Source organism: Sceloporus undulatus, chromosome 2, assembly GCF_019175285.1.
Source record: "Sceloporus undulatus isolate JIND9_A2432 ecotype Alabama chromosome 2, SceUnd_v1.1, whole genome shotgun sequence".
Lineage (NCBI taxonomy): Eukaryota > Metazoa > Chordata > Lepidosauria > Squamata > Phrynosomatidae > Sceloporus > Sceloporus undulatus.
In genome coordinates, this window is record NC_056523.1 from 11,645,591 (window position 1) to 11,662,264 (window position 16,674).

The window sequence follows — 16,674 nt, forward strand, 5'->3', positions numbered from 1 at the left end:
GGACAAGGTTAAAAATGTAGGACTTTTTTTTTTTTAATTTCCTGGCCAGGAAACACACACAAAAAAGTCCTACATTTTTAAACAATGTCCTACATTTCCCCCGTTTTGGGGTCCCCAGGGATGGCAACCCTAGGTGACCTAAGTGTTTGTGCAAGGATTCTTGTAGCACCTTTGAGACTAACTGAAATAAAAGAGGTTGGCAGCATGGGCTTTTCATAGACTTCAGTCTGCTTCCTCAGATGCAATAGGGAGTGGAAACCAGGGACAGACATATATAGCCATTGGTATGTGAGAAAGTGCAGGAATTGTTGTGAAGAAAAAATTTGTTTTCATGCATAAAGTGTTCTCAAAGTGTTGTGCAAGAATTATTCTGGAGAGAAACCTGTCTTTTCTTGCAGACATGTCTTTTTTTTACAGAATAATTCCTGCCCAAACTTGAAGCACCAGAAGAAAACTGCACAAAATTCCACTGGTTAGATAACTGCCCTTTATCTGAAAATCCGAAATTCAAATGCTCCAAAATCCAAAATCTTTTTCATGGGTGGCCACGATAGTGCACACTTTGCTTTCTGATGGTAACTCAGCTTGGACAAGATGTCCAAATGCATTGAGGAAGTGACTTAATCTATGAAAGCTCCTGCTGCCCAACTTCTTTCTTTCAATTAGTCTAAAAGATGCTACAAGATTGTGTCCATGTGCATTAGGTTGGGGAGGCAATGGCAAACTTCTCTGAACAAATCCTGCCAAGAAAATCCCCACGATAGGTTCTTCTTAGAGTTGCCATAGTTGGAAATGTTTGAAGGCACATGACAACAATGTATTTGAAGACCATTTTGTACAAGCTGCCCTACACTAAGTCAGGGCTCTCTAGGCCTCTGTTGTCAACTCTGACTTGGAAAACACCCTCCAAGGCTTCAAAAATGGGATTCTTTCCTCGGTGACCTAGCGATTTTCTGCTATTTCTTTGTTTTCTTCCATCCAAGTCCTAATGAACTATATTTGCTTCCAAAACCGACAAGATTGCGTGTGTTAAGGATAGTTGGTGGGCTTAGCACTTTAATTTCCATTGGGCGCAGGCATTTTGTAAAGTTCATGTGTCTTCATTGCCCGCTCAAGGCCAAGGCATTCCAAACTACTTTGCATTACTCACACAATCTATTGTTGCTGGGAAAATCCATGTTCTTTTCACGGCTGTGGGGATTTACAGCTAAATTCAGAGGGGTCAGGGAAACCTGAGAAGGTGGAAGATTATGACCTAGTTCCCTGCTAATCAAAAAATTCCTGTTGCTTTGGCCTATGAACCTTGGCTCCACTAGATTGCTGGCACGTGCCTTATTATTCACTGGATTCACTGCCAAGGATGTTGACATGAACCCAGGCTTAAATGACTGATATGAGGTTAATCTTAGAGCTTGGGAAAGTTATTATTATTTTTGGATTACAGTGCTAGGATTCCCCCGTCTAGTGTGACCATTGTGGTTAGGCTGGCCTGGGGTCTCTGGGGTTGTTCATCTAGAGAAGGAACTATTAGAAGTGTTCATTTTCATGAAAGCTTGATCTGTCGGTGCTCAATAGTCCTCATTGTTTAATGGAGCTTCCATGTTCAGAGGCAGTGTATCGCTGAATATGGATAAGCTGGAGCAGGGTCTTTGGCTCTGCTTGTGGTCTTCTTTGATGGACTTTTGTTGGCCATTGTGTTAGAAAAAGGGTGCTAGATCTTTAGAATGATGAACGAAAGATTTTCCCCAACATCTCCTTGTTAGATTGGTTGGATGACAGTTTCATCTTTGCCTTCCACTGTTGGCAGGAATGTGGGAACTGTAGTGACATTTGGGAGGCAAGCTGGAGAGCCACCTTTTGAGTGCTGGGTATTACTGTGGGACCAGGGTTTGATTTCCCTGCTCAGCCATGAAACCCACTAGGGGCTCATTCCCACTTGCAGTTTAATTGCACTAAAATCGATTATTGCTGCACTTTAGGAGTTGAATCCTACAGTCCCTTGTTCCCACATCCAAGCAATTTTTTTTTCTTACCCCAATGGAATAGGTCCTTTTGTGGAACGTTTGTCGTTTCCACTTGTGTGTCCCTCTTCGAAATACACATCATTTAAATGACTTCAGACGTGTGGAAGATATCACACACATGCACACCCACCTTTCCCCCTTCAGAGCTGTCTTCTCTCCACACTTTCTCCCCTCACATTCCTTCCCTCACATTCCGCAGCGGTGGCGGCTCTGGCCCCTGCAGTCCTCAAAATCCGGACGAGGTGCAGCGACCCTCAGAGAACAGGTGGAGCTCCCGACTCTGGGCTGCCAGGACACTGGCCTGCTCACGGAGGTTGCCGGGACTACGTTCTGTGTGGGGATTGTCATTTGTTTGAAAGGAGGAGGGGAGGAGGAGAGGAGGAGGGGGGGAGGAGGGGAGGCAAGGCAAACCTTTGGGTTTTTTTGGGGGGTTGTGAAATCAATCGAACGACTTCGCCAATTGAGCAATTTAGCAGTTGTGACTCACTCTATCAATTTATCTATCAATTTTTATTTTAATGGGGGCTGTGACATTCCCCACCTCTGCCATTTGTCCCTCTCACCACCATGTTGCGACTTTGATCTGTTATTCCATTGTTGAACCCCCAGCAAAAACGGTTAAAAAAAAAAAAGGACCGGCAGGAAACAGCTCTTTGATAATGTGTTTTTTTTCCCTTTGCTTTGCATCGTCGCGATTGCAATTGATCGCCACCAGAATCAGAACCAGATGCAAATGGTCCGAGGGTCTATAATTCACTTCCAATTTGTTTTGTTTTTTTCAGTGGGAATGAGCCCTAGGTGACCTGCACAAGTCACCACTCTCCGCCTCCGTGGGAAGAAAGTCAACCTCCTCTGAACTTATATTGCCAAGAAAAACCCCATGATAGGTTCACCTTAGGGTCACCATATGTCGGAAATTACTTGAGGCACACAATAACCACAAAGTCAACATTTGAGGAGGGCTGGTTAGGAAAGAATGGAAGGAGCAACACACCACCCAAAGAATCTGACCCCCTAAGAAAGCCCAGAAGCACCTGAATTCAGAAGCACCCCGCTTTTTTATTCCCCAGCAATTAGTACACAAGTATCAGGTAAACTATCATGATGAGCAGTCTTCTTATGTCCTTCAACCTCTAGCTCCCATTGCCAGACTTCTTATATGGGGCCTTTATTTCTACAACGAGCACCTAAAGTTGTACTGTAGCATATGAAATTGCATTTTATTAACCTTTTTTAAAATACAACTTTTTTCACGTGTCTCCCCTTTTAAAAGTGTCCTCATTTGAAAATTTTGTCTACATTGTCCGGTTTATTTATTTATTTAAAAAATTAATTACTTTTTTTGGCTTCGGCCCCCCCGTTGTTCTCTGACCCCCGGCTCAAAACGTTGCCTACCCCTGATCAGATTATTAACAGCCACTATCTTTTATAAAACTGAATTTAGATGTGGTCACTCCTATGTGCTGTCCAGCGTTCTAATGCGACAGACATCTCTGATGTGTGGTGAGAGCAAGCTGTTATTATGGTCAAGGCATGGCGACAGTGCCTATGAATGGACCCATGGTTCAAGCCAAGCATGTTTAGCCATGGAGATTCCTCTGGCTTGCTTTTCACTGGGACAAAGACCTTGCTTCGTTTAACATTTTCTGTCCAGTCAGCCCTCCATATCCATGGATTTTTTAATCTGGATTAAAGCATCAAATGGCTTGAATATATACATATAATATATAAAATATCTATATAAATTCCAAAAAGCAAACCTTGTTTTGCCATTTGTATAGGGGACACCGGTTTTACTATGCCATTGGATTTAATGGGACTTGCACAAACCACCCACTCCACTGCCATTGGGTATTGAAAGAATTTAGCATGGCTTTCATGGACTTAAGTCTGCTTCCTCAGATGCATCTGGAAGAAGCAGACTTAGTCTTGAATGCTCATGCTGCCAATGTCTATCTTTCAGTGAGTCTCAAAGTTTCTACAACCTCTCTCTACATACTGATTTTACAGACAAACATGGCTCTGTCTTTAATTTGTATTGAGGTTCGAGATGCAGGGTAGCCCTAGTGTAAGGCAGAATGAGACAACTGCCTGAGTAGCAAAAGACATGCCCTTCCATGTTTCTCAGATGAAAACCCGGACACATTTGCCCAAGCAACATCAGAGGGCTTTATACCTCAACCTGCTGTCCCACCACATAGCTAGGGAGACTGGAAGCATACCGATTTTGCATCATTTCTTATCAGACTTTTCCCCACATAGTGCTTTGGTGATCCATGGTCGCGTGATCTGTTTTTCCACATCGACACACTCTGCCTTCCATAAGGAAGGGTGGGAATGATAGTCATGGCTGCCAACCGAAGCCAGCTGTTGTGACTAGATACCCTACCTGCAAAGGAGACAGGTACCACAAAATGGGGGACATTCAAGAAAAACAGAGGGTATTACAAAATAAAAGTGGAAAACACTAATACCATGACAAGAAGTGATTGCGTCTCCACTGGTTTGGGTATCCATGTGGAGTCCTGGGTACAAATCCCAGCAGACCTAAGGCCCATGTATCCCCCTCTCTTTGCCTCTTGAGTTTCCATTCTGCTCCATCACCTCACACATTTGAACTCAGCACCTGCTCCCCTCCACGACTTGTCAGCCCCCCCCCTCTGTCGTCCTCACGTTTACCTCTACCTTGGCCCCCTTCCCCGCAGACACGTCCACCCTACCACCCCCGTGTCTGTTGTCATGTTTTTCCCGGAGAAAAAGGGATGAGTCAAGAATGGGAAGTGGGACAGAAACAGGGCAGAGGGAAATGCAGGTTTGGACAGAGAGAAGAGAGAAGGCTGAACAGCAAGATGGAGGAAAGCCAAACATCTTCTGTCATCGCCTCCCTCCCTCCCTCCTCCCTCATTCCTTTGCTTATTACTACAAGAGCTGATGCATTCTTTACAAGTAGGAACACATTTTCATTGTGGGATGGAGATCAGAGCCAATGTTCCTTGAGAGAGAAGGCTGCGGATATGTTTCCTGGATGCTACTCCGGCCAGTCAACTGTAGGCTAAACTGAGGCTGTTTGCAAATCCTATGAACCTCTACCACCATGATCACCACAACCGCCAGGGCTCAGGAGGCTGAGGCTGTATCTGCACTGCAGAATAATGCAGTTGGACACCCCTTTAACTGCAATCACGCAATGCTGTGGAATTCCAAAATTGGTAGTTTTTTGAGATATGTAGCCTTCTCTGTCAGAGAGCTCCACTGCCACAAAAAACTACAGTTCCCAGGTTTCCATAGCTTGAGCATGACAGTTAAAACAGTGTCAACCTGATTATTTCTCCAGTGCAGATGCGCCCTCTTTGCCCTGATTCTAGCATTTCAATGTTAGGACATTTGCCTGGCTGGAAAGGTTGGTTTGAGGGTTGGCATCATCCACTGCACGATGGACAATGTAATTCCCAGGCTTACACAGTATTTATATATACCAACTTTTCCAGCCAGCATTCTCTGAGATACCAGCTACAGATGCTGGCGAAACATCAGGAAGAAACTCTTCTGAAACATAGCCCGAAAAAAACCACAGAAAACTATGGATGCTGGCCATGAAGCCTTCGACTTCAACATGTCATTACAATGAGAATGCAGGATCTCATCAATATTTATTGATTTGATTTATATCCACCTTTCTCCCAACATGAGTCAGCATACAACAAATGAACGAACCTAACAGCTAAATATAGAACCGGTGTGGTGTAGTAGTTTGAGTGTTGGACTAATCTCCACTCAGTTCTTAGAAACCCACTAGGTGACTTTGGACAGAGAACGGCACTGGCAAACCCTCTCTGAAAAACTGCCAAGAAAACCCCATGCAGGTTTCACCTTAGAGTCACCCGGGGTCACCAGTGGGTTTCCATGCTGATACAGGATATGACCCTGCCTTCAGAGTCCTATTCCCAACATTCAATCTACTATGCAATGTTGGTCCTGTCCAGTAGGCCCAGGAAAAAGAACAACCAAACTGCCTGCAGCCTCTCCTAGCTTGTCTGTTCTTCCTCAATAACTTTAGCCCTGCTGAGCGCATTCTGTGGTGGTTGGCCACACGTGCCCCAGTTTTTTGCTGAAATTTGGAGGGTATGGTTCTGCACTGGAGGGGAATTAGCTGGAATAGTTCCAGAGAAGCAGCTGGGAGGTTGGCCTTCCCTTATCCAAATGCTTGGGACCAGAAGTGGTTTTGTACTTTTTGTCTGGATTCTGGAATATTTAAATATACTTAATATCTTGGAGATGGGCCAAAATCTTAACATGAAATCCATTATGTTTCATAAGAGATTGAAGGTTCAGATTTTCCCTACTGGCTCAGTCATCAATCGTGTAGATACTGCAGTGAGAAACCATCACAACAACAGCAGCAGCAGCAGCAGCAGCAGCAGCAGCAGCGCAGCAATAGCAACCGTAGAAATATTATATCCCCACTTTCCCCCAAAGTTGGACTGAAAATATATTAACAATGTTAAAAGCACAGTACAATTAAAAAACGTACAAAACGGGCCCATTTAAAAACAGAATTAAACTATTACAATATTAAAGCATATTGTTGTTAAAACAATGATACAATTAAAAAAATATAAAAGCACTTAAAAGAAGAAGAACTAGGCTTTGGGAGTGTAGCTATGAAGGAACTAGACAAAATCCTGAAGTGTTAAGTACATTGTTAAATACCAAGTTAAGATTGTCCATGCCATACATTTCCCATTTATATGAACGTTGTTGAGAACGGACAATGAAGCCGATGGGGGGGGGGATCACCGTATTTGAAACTTGGTGCTGGAGGAAATCTGAGAATACCATGGCCACTAAAAAGGTCAATGGATGGTCCTAAAGCAGATCAGACCTGAACTCCCCCTGAATGAAAAAATGACTAAACTGAGGTGGTCATATTTGTCCATATCATGAGAGAAAGGTTACTAGAAAGACTATATACTTGCAAGTGAGGGACAATAGCAAGAGGAAGACCACATCCCACATTCCGGGCAAGATTTGTTCAAGGAGATTTGCCATTGTTTCTCCTGAGGCTGCGAGCATGTGACTTGCCCATGGCCAACCTGGTTGCGGAGTCAAAAATTCAACTTCAACCACTAGCCGGGTAGGCAACTTTTACCGGGGGCCGGTTCTGTCCCTCAGACAACTGGTGGGCCGAAGCCAAAAATAATAATTAATAATTTTCTAAAAAAAAAGAAATAATAAACCGGGACAAATCAGGACAAAATTTTCAAGGAGGCCACTTTTTCTAAAAATGGAGGACGCCGAAAAATTGCTGATTTTTCAAAAAATGTTCATATAAATGCATTTCTGAGGCTTCTAAGAGAATTGCCCCCCTGCCCGCCTCCTCTAGGCCAAAGGCCCACGCCTTGGTGAGTGGCCAAAGGCCCGCTGCAATAGGCGGCGGAACAGGGCGGGGCCGGTCCCAAGGCCTTGCCGCCGTCCGGCCGCGGGCCGCAGGTGCCTACCCCTGCACTAGCTATCTGCCTATCTTGGCACTTAGCACTTGCAGTGTCCTCTCTCTGCCTATGTCCGCCTGCCTAGTGTGGTGTGTGTGTGTGTGTGTGTGTGTGTGTGTGTATATAACGATAGACAGAGAGAGAAATGAAAAAGAAAAAAAGAAAAAAGAAAAAAAACAAGCAATTGTTTGGGACGAGCCTAGAGAGAGAAGCTGAGAAAAGAGCTGACAATTAGCTAAATCTGTTGTAATGTATACCATACTATTACACATATGTCCCACGGCAGTTCACACAGTAAGAATTTAAATAAAATGGCAGTGCCTTCCCCAAGCCTCCATTAAAACAATGCCACAAAAAACTTGAGAAGCCTTCGGACAGCAGAACAGGAGATGTATGTATACCTTGCTCTTTAAGCAAGGTGGCTTGTGTCCTCTCTAATTTTGTCACAACTACAACTCACATGGCAGCAGAACCTGTCACGTCTCACCCACCCAAACTTTTGCATTTCTATGGCTCTTCATACAATCTGACTATAAAGATCCTTCCGTGGCACAGTTCAGTCTGAGAAAGCAGATCAAATCTTGAAAGCTTATGCCATAACTTCTTTCTCACCGTTAGTCTCAAAGGTGTTACAAGATCCCTTCGCATAAAACTCACATGTTTCTTACCATTGGTCGGGCTGCTGGAAGTTGCAGTCCAACTGCATCTGGAAGATCACACTTTGCCCACCTCTAGTTTAAACTGGTCACCTTTTCTCTCAGTCCCAATGCACACAAGCAATTTCAGGAAAAAAACCCTGAGAAAAAGATTAAATAACTTTAGTACTGAAGTGGATGAGCAGAAGGAGCGGGGGGGGGGGGGCTGGTACTAACTATGCTGCACACCATATCAATCCTTTAAGAGAGGGACTTTCATCTAAATTAAAACTGCACGTGGTTAAACCCCTGCTAAAAAAACCTCTCTAGACCCCCTGGCTTATAATAACTACCGGCCTATATCGCTGCTGCCATTTTTGGGGAAGGTGTCGAGGGGCGGTGCCTTCTAGCTTCAATCGATCTTGGATGAGACGGATTTTCTGGACCCATTTCAAACCGGCTTCTGGGTGGGCTATGGAGTTGAGACTGCCACGGTCACCTTAGTTGATGATCTCCATCTGGGCATGGACAGGGAAGCGTGTCCCTGTTATGCTTTTGGACATCTCAGCGGCTTTCGATACCTTGACCCTGGTATTCCTTCTGGAACGCCGAGGGAGTTAGGTATCGGGGGCACTGCGCTCCAGTGTTCCGTTCCTACCTCTCAGGTAGATTGCAGATGGTGCAGCTGGGGGACGTCTGCTCCGATAAGAGGGGGCTCACATCTGGTGTCCCTCAAGGAGCCATTCTGTCCCCCTGCTATTCAACATTTACATGAAACCACTGGGGAGATCATCCAGGACAAGGGGCGTGGTGTTATCAGTACGCTGATGACACCCAAATTGTTCTCTCTGTCCCCGACTGATGCATAACTAGGATGGCATCTCTCCTCTAAATGCCTGCTTGGAGCGGTAATGGGCTGAATGAGGGAAAAACAACTCAGTCTGATCCAGAGAAAACGGAAGTACTGGCGATAGGTTCCACGGGTCTGGGTGGTGAGATTTGCCATCCGGTCCTGAACGGGGTCCGCTCCCTTTGAAGGACTGGTCTGCAGCTTGGGAGTGCTCCTGGACTCGTCACTCCAGCTGGACATCTCAGGTGGTGCGACGGTCAGGCGCTTGTTATCAGCTTCGGCTGATACGCCAGCTGCGTCCCTACCTCGGACCGGAGCGACCTTGAAACCGTAGTACCTGCCCTGGTAACCTCTCATTGGATTTCTGTAATGCGCTCTACATGGGGCAACCCTTGTACCAAACCCTGACGTACAGTTAGTGCAGAATATGGCAGCGAGATGGTCGCTGGTTGTTCCAGGTCTGACCATATAACACCCATATTGAAAGATCTTCATTGGCTGACTATTCGCTTCCGGGCTCAATACAAGGTGTTGGTATGACCTATAAGCCCTAAATGGCTTGGACCCAGAGTACTTGGAGGACCGCCTCTCCCCATGTAATCGCCCCGCTCACTCAGATCAACCGGGATGAAATTGTTCGAGGTCCCAGCGACACCCTATGTGAGGACCTCACAGAGGGCCTTCTCTATTGTGGCCCCAAGATCTTGGAAGTCTCCCAGATGAGCTCTGCTCCACCACCTCTTTAGCTCTTTTTAAAAAGAAACCTGAAACGTATTTCTTTTCCCAAGCCTTCCCACCGTGAAAATCTTCTCTTACCCCTTTTCATTGATGACCCCGACTGTATTATATCGATTTCCCCTTCCATCTGGCCCTTTTGTCGTTAGTATTACTATGTTGCTTAATGCCTTTACCTTGATTTTATTGGAATGTTTTTATAAATAATTGTCGCCGTTTTGTCTCAAAATTTTGGAAAAGCGGTTACAATAAACTATATTATTATTATTATTATTATATATTTATTATTATTATTTCCAGGGGCAGCTGTATGGTCATGAAGCAAAACAAGAGCAAATCCTCCCCAAATACATTGAACCATTGTGGCCAACCCCATTAGGCCACCAAAAGGTACAAAAAATACATTATGCAAGCTTTGGAAACTCACAGTTTCTCATTAGGTCAAAAGTAATTTCAGGAGGGTCACAAAAGTATGTCAGGAGGGTCACTGCATCTTTTTTGAGGTGGTAAACCTGGATATGTTGCTAGGCAGAGGAAGCCAAACTTTATTTTTAACTTTTGCTAGCTTTTAGTGATTTTAGACTCTTTTAATGGGATGGTTTTGACTGTCTCTAAAGTTTCAGTTTAGGTTTTAGGTGATTCTTTTTTGTTGCGTGCCTTGTATCCTACTCCAAAAGGAAGGGGGCAAATAAACAAAGAAACGTACATATAACAAACCTGTTTCAAAGAGATGTCAACCAGCCATTGTTCTGCCTCTCCTGGTACCACAAATGGGGCTCTCTGGCAATTTGGTCACCTTCTATAAAATCAAATGAGAATGGCTTGGGACAAGTGTATAGGCTGCTTGCCCTTGACTTCTGCTCTACTTGTTATTTTAAAATATAAAATAAGCTAATATTAAAATAAAAATCCTAAGCCTTCAATTAAATAACTCTCTTTCTCAACAGAAACGAAATTCAAGCAGGGCTGCTACCAAGAACATCTTAATTTCTCAGGGAAACAGCTGTATCATAACAGATTTAGATAAAGATGTTGCAGCACCCTTGTCACACTGTGTGACATTTTGAACGTAACAATTCATGCACATTCCCTCACTTCCAAAGAAGAGGAGGAAGAAGATAGGATAGATGATAGATAGATAGATAGATAGATAGATAGATAGAAATCTCTTTTCCGCATTTTAAGAGCTACCGTCTCATCTAGCATGACAAGGTGTAAAGATCCCTCTAAAGATTTTTATCACACAGCAAAAAAGTGACAGGCGCATAGTAGGCTGCTCCTATCACTATCACACTATGTGCTAAGATTATCAGATGCATTGCATGACATCGCCATAATCCTGTCATTATTGGGTGTGAATAAAGAAGACTCTAGTGCTGCTTTTCATCTGGGACTTTCCTGAGCAGAGGAAATCCCGTGAATGTTTGGTTGCTGGTTATTCCTGGTCATTTCCGGGACAAGTCCTCTTTAATGTGTGAAAATCTTCCCACGATCGTGTGACTTTCCGGATAATGACATTGTTTAAGAGCTGATCCCCCCCCCCCGTGATATTAAGTCCTTAGTCTCAAGGTGCTGCAAATCCTTTGCATACTGATATTCCACACTTCCACAGTTATAGCTCTGAAGAGGGTATGTGTTTGCTTGTGAAACAGCTTTTAGCCATGGTATGCAATCATTTTTGGACAAGTGTGGAAGGAGAGAGGGGGAAAAAGAAGTTTCTTCTGAAAGTGTAAATATAACAATGGAGCTAAAAGAGAGAAGGAGGGGACAGAACAAGGAAAGGGAAGAGAAAGGAGAGAGATAAGGAAGGAAGGAAGGAAGGAAGAGAAGGAAGGAAGGAAGGTGGGGGAGGGGAGGGAAGGAAGGAGAGTGCGCAAGCAACAAGGCAAAAAGAAGGGGGAACGTGTGACAGAGATTACCGGAACCAGTGTGTTGGGCACTCAAAGGTTTGTGGATTTCATGTCAAGTGCCAAGATGGTTATCAGCAATTCCCATTATGATCTCATCATGGTTGTTTTATGTGTCTGACTGCCTCTGCTTCCAAATTGAACAGGGAGCAAAGGAGTGAATGTGTGTGTGTGTGTGTGCATGTGTGTGTTTGTGTGCGTGTGTGAATGATGCACATATGCCTGCTCACACCCCGACAGTGTGCTGAGCCAGAAAATCCAACGGCCAGCACTGCTCTCTCGCCTCCTCTGGCTCTCCAGGGCAGGAGAAAGAGAGAGACAGTCAGAGAAAGAGAGAGGGAGTGAAACAGAGAGGCAGCAAACGAGTGCAGCTCTTCTCTCCATCAGCATCCAACTTTTACAAGTAAGAAGGGGAGTTCCCAGTAGAGAGCTGATGTGGCTAAATGTGGGGTTGGAGGGGCAGAATCTATAGGTACAGAGCAGGGAATGCTTCATATATAGTAGTGGTGCTTGCTACATTTGTAAAAAAAAGACTTGTCCAGAGCAGAGCATACTAAAAAGGGAGAACAGTATAGGGGAATACAGGAGATGGGTGTGTGTGTGTGTGTGTGTGTGTCTCCATATTGGTGCTTAACAGAGGTTGGACAAGTGAATTTTTGGAATACAAGTTCCAGAATCCCCATCAATCAGCCAGCATACTGATAAGAAGGTTCCTGGGAGTTCTAGAAAGTTGCAGCTTTCCTAGGTTCTGGGTTGGATGAGCACATTGAGTTTACTTGACTCAAGTTATGTGGAGATGAATGGGGAGAACAAGCAAATAGGATTTAAGGGCAGGTGGATAGAAAGATTAAGATGGATGGATGGATGGATGGATGGATGGATGGAGAGACAGGTTAATTCCAGATGGAGTTTTTTATGCTTGCAATAATTGCCTCACCTCAGTCAAAGAATTTCACAGAGGGAAGTCTCATAAATTTGTAACCCTGCTGAGGTTTTTCCATCTCTTCTTCATCCTGCCTTCACTTTTGTCTTATCATCCTTCCAAGAAGACAGTTTCTAGCTTCCAGTGAAAAAGGCAGTATGTACCAGATATCTCCAATATTTTTGCCTGTGTATTTTTATGAAAGAAAAAAATGTCAGAAAAAGTGGTACGAAAACATAGAAGGGTTAGCAAAGGAAGAAGATGAGGTCTAGATTAGAGCTTAGGGAAATTTCTTTTTTGGACTCCAATTCCCAGAACCTGGCCATACTGGCTGTTGGAATCTGAGAGTTGCAGTCAAATAAAAAAAAAAAGGAACTTCCTGAAACTCTGGCCTGAGTTCCTTGAAGCAGAGACTAGATGGGTAACTGAATGCAGGGAAAGAGATCTCACCAAAAAGGTCACCCAAATGAAAGCTGTACCCTAAGTGTATCCACCCAGCATACAATCAATGCAGAGTTTGGAAAAGTTACTGATTTGGATTACAGTTCCTAAAATGCCCTGTGAGCATAGATACTGGCCATAATGGTTGGGAGCGTCTCAGAATTTAGTCTCAAAAACGAATCTTTTCCAAGCTCTGTATGGCTGTATGGAATTGACTGCTGTGTAAGATGTGGAGGCAGCCCTGAACCCAGACACACAAATGACCTGCAAAATGTGTTGGAATAAATTGAAAGAGGACTGGGTAACTGGAAGCCACAAAAGCTTGGTGTAACGCTAAATTGAGAGGAGTGTTTCTACGTTCCACAGCTATATCCATTGAATGCCATTTTTAAAAGTGTTTTATCTCCATCCCATAGAATCCTGAGATTTGTAGTTTGCGGAAATTACTTGAGGTCCTTTCATACTACACAGCTATAGCACTTTGAGACTCCTTCTCTGGAAGTTTTTAAACAAGGGCTGGATGGCCATCTTTTGGGAGTGCTTTGATTGTATATTCCTGCATGGCAGAATGGAGTAGGATTGGATGGCCCTTGGATTCTCTTCCACCTCTGTGATTCCATGATTACTTTAACTTCCATTGTTCCACACTACAGATCTGGATGGAACTGAGAAATCTCAGCCACAGTCTACAAATCCCATGATTTTATAGGCTACAGCCATGGCAGTTAAAGTGGAATCATAGCATTACAAATACTGCGTGTGAGATTATTTTTAGAATTTTCTGTGTGGTTCAAGGGAATTTGCCAGAGTGCTCTTGTAGAGAATTCCAGTAATAAAACAACAAATCCTAGAATCCCATGGGCTAGAGCCTTGACAGTTAAAGTCATAAACTGGCGATTATACTGTAGATATGTAACTAGTGAGACAGAGTGTTGGAGTAGGACGTAGGAGACCTAAATTCAAGCCCCGATTGTGGCATGAAAGTCACTCAGTGACCCGCTTGGGCCAGTCTCTGTTAGTTTGACCTATCTTGCAGGGTTGTAGTGAGGATAAAATCAGAAAGGAGGAGAGCAATGTATGCCACCTTGAGCTCACTGGAAGAAAAGCAGAACATAAATGTACCAGAACTAATATAGGTTGCATCTCCCTTATCCAAAATGCCTGGCACTAGAAGTGTTTTGGATTTCAGATTTTGGAATATCTGTGTACACATAATGAGATATTCTGGGGAAATTGGACCCATGTCTAAACATGACATTCATGTATCTGTCATATACATGTAGACTGAAAGTAATTTTATACACCATTTTGTAAATAACTTTGCGCATGAAACAAAGTTTGTGTACACTGAACCACTGGAAAGCAAAGATGTCACTCTCTCAGCCACCCATAGGGACAATTTTAGGTTTGGGGGGATTTTGAATTTTGGAAGTCCAGATAAGGGGAACAACCTATAATTACATAGGAAAATGAAGTTATTAGGAGAAATAGTAGGCTGGGACTGCAGACTTCATGCCTCACTTACATGCAGAGCATGGGGAATGTTCCCTCTTGATAATCAGCTCCTTGGGGATTCTGGATGTTGTAGTCCAAAAGGAAAAAGAATAAATAATAATAATAAAAGTTTTATTTATATACCGCCCTTCCATAGATCAGGGCGGTTTACAACAAAATAAAATACAAAATATATCAATACATTAAAATACAATACAAATACAGTAAACCAACAACAATATAAAACCCCCGTTAGCCCATCCTCTTGCCACAGGAGAGGAAGGGAGGCCCACTGGACTTTTAGTCGGGGAATGCACGATGGAAGAGAAAGGTTTTCAAATCCTTTCTAAATTGGGCCAGGGAGGTAATCGAGCGGAGCTCTGTGGGCAGCGTGTTCCAAAGGGCCGGGGCGGCGATGGAGAATGTCCTCCTCGTAGTGGAGGACAGCCTAGCCCCTGGCACCCTAAGGAATTGCTGCCCAGATGTTCTGAGGATGCGGGACGGAATATACAGGGAGAGGCGGTCCTTCAGGTATCCTGGGCCCAAGCCATTTAGGGCTTTATAGGTCATTACCAACACCTTATATTGTGCCCGGAAGCGAATAGGCAGCCAGTGCAGATCTTTAAGCACCGGTGTAATATGGCTGGCCCTGGAAGTTCCAGTGACCAGCCTGGCTGCCATATTCTGTACCATTTGCAGCTTCTGGGTTTGGTATAAGGGTTGCCCCATGTAGAGTGCGTTGCAGAAATCCAATCTCGAGGTTACCAGAGCATGTACTACCGTTTCAAGGTCCCTCTGGGCCAGGTATGGGCGCAGCTGGCGAATAAGCCGAAGCTGATAACAGGCGCTCTTGACCGCCGCATTCACCTGAGCAGTCAGGTGAAGCGACGAGTCAAGAAGCACCCACAGACTGCGCACAGAGTCCTTCACAGGGAGCATGACCCCGTTCAGGACAGGTGGAACTACCGCCATTCCTGGACCAGGGGAAGGAGGAGAAGGAGGAGGAGAGAATAGAAAGAGGAACATTCCCATGCTGTGCTATCTGTAGTTTTCTCCGGGTCACTGTCTGAAATAATTTTTTCAACAACTTAATTTTATAATAACCCCCCTTGTACAAGACCCAAGGAACCTAAAACGGTGCACAGAATTAAGGGGATGGTGATGACTATGTTGTTGGTCAGATGAAGCTGGACTGCAGCTCCCACCATTCCCTCCCAGGGCTTTCCTGGATGGGGCAAATGGGAGTTGCAACTGAACAAAATCTGGAAGGCAGCATGATTCCTATTCCTAAAATTAAGGGACCCATGAGCTTCAACCGGGATCTTGCTAACATTCTGTTACTAGGATGAGAAAGATTCATTTAAGATGGATGTGATTTGGCAGCTTGGTGATGGCAGTGGTCAGAAACAAAGTAGTAAGTCAGGCATACTACGGAAGGGGAAAGTTAAAGGATATGTAGGCAAAGGGAGAAAGGTTAGTCACTGTGTTGGAAGAGAAAGATCAATCAATGACAAGAGCCAGAGAAAGATAAAGAATTTCTCAATCAAGTGGGCTCTGGTCCCTGAAAACATTTGCCACAGATCTGTGAGTTTCCAAAGTCCCACAAGCCTGTTTTCTCTTTTTGCTACAACATACTAACATGACAACAACTCTTGAGATGGTTACAAAAGACAGGCTGCAGTCAGGATGTGATTCTTCACTAACTTTCTTCTCAGGGGAAGCAATGAGTCAGTCCTCTTAGTAATTCTCTCCCTGTCACAAAACAAAAAAGTCTTCAAAAACTGCAGTTTTCAAAGACTATTCACACTTCAGGATTTATTCTGCGCAAAATTCATATGTGGTTGTTTTCTGCACCGGGGGCATTTTTTCTGCACTGGGAATAGCCTTTTCCATGCAGAAAAATTATATTTTTCTGTATAACTATTATTGTTTGCTGGGTGTGCAAAACAACCACATGAGAATTTTGCACAGATCAAGTCCTGAGTTGCATCTTTTTCTGTGTAGGGGAAAAAAACCCTTTTCTGCATGTATACCACTTTCCAATGGCATTTACAGATATATTATTTTATTTCTAGAAAAGGTTCCCCCCCCCCAGTGCTGCTTTCTGTGCAAAACAACACAGTGTAAACTGTGCATGGAATAAGTGCTGAAATGAGTAGTTTCTTTTCATTCCAGAA

General features: G+C 44.0%; 1 protein-coding gene across 1 annotated transcript in view; it reads left to right on the plus strand.

Moving 5' to 3' along the window:
- Positions 1–11,933: 11,933 nt before the first annotated feature.
- Positions 11,934–16,674, plus strand: part of TNXB (tenascin XB) — a 140,610-nt gene continuing 135,869 nt past the window's right edge. The window contains 1 exon segment of the mRNA XM_042450345.1: positions 11,934–12,043. The gene's annotated coding sequence lies outside the window, so the exon portion shown is untranslated.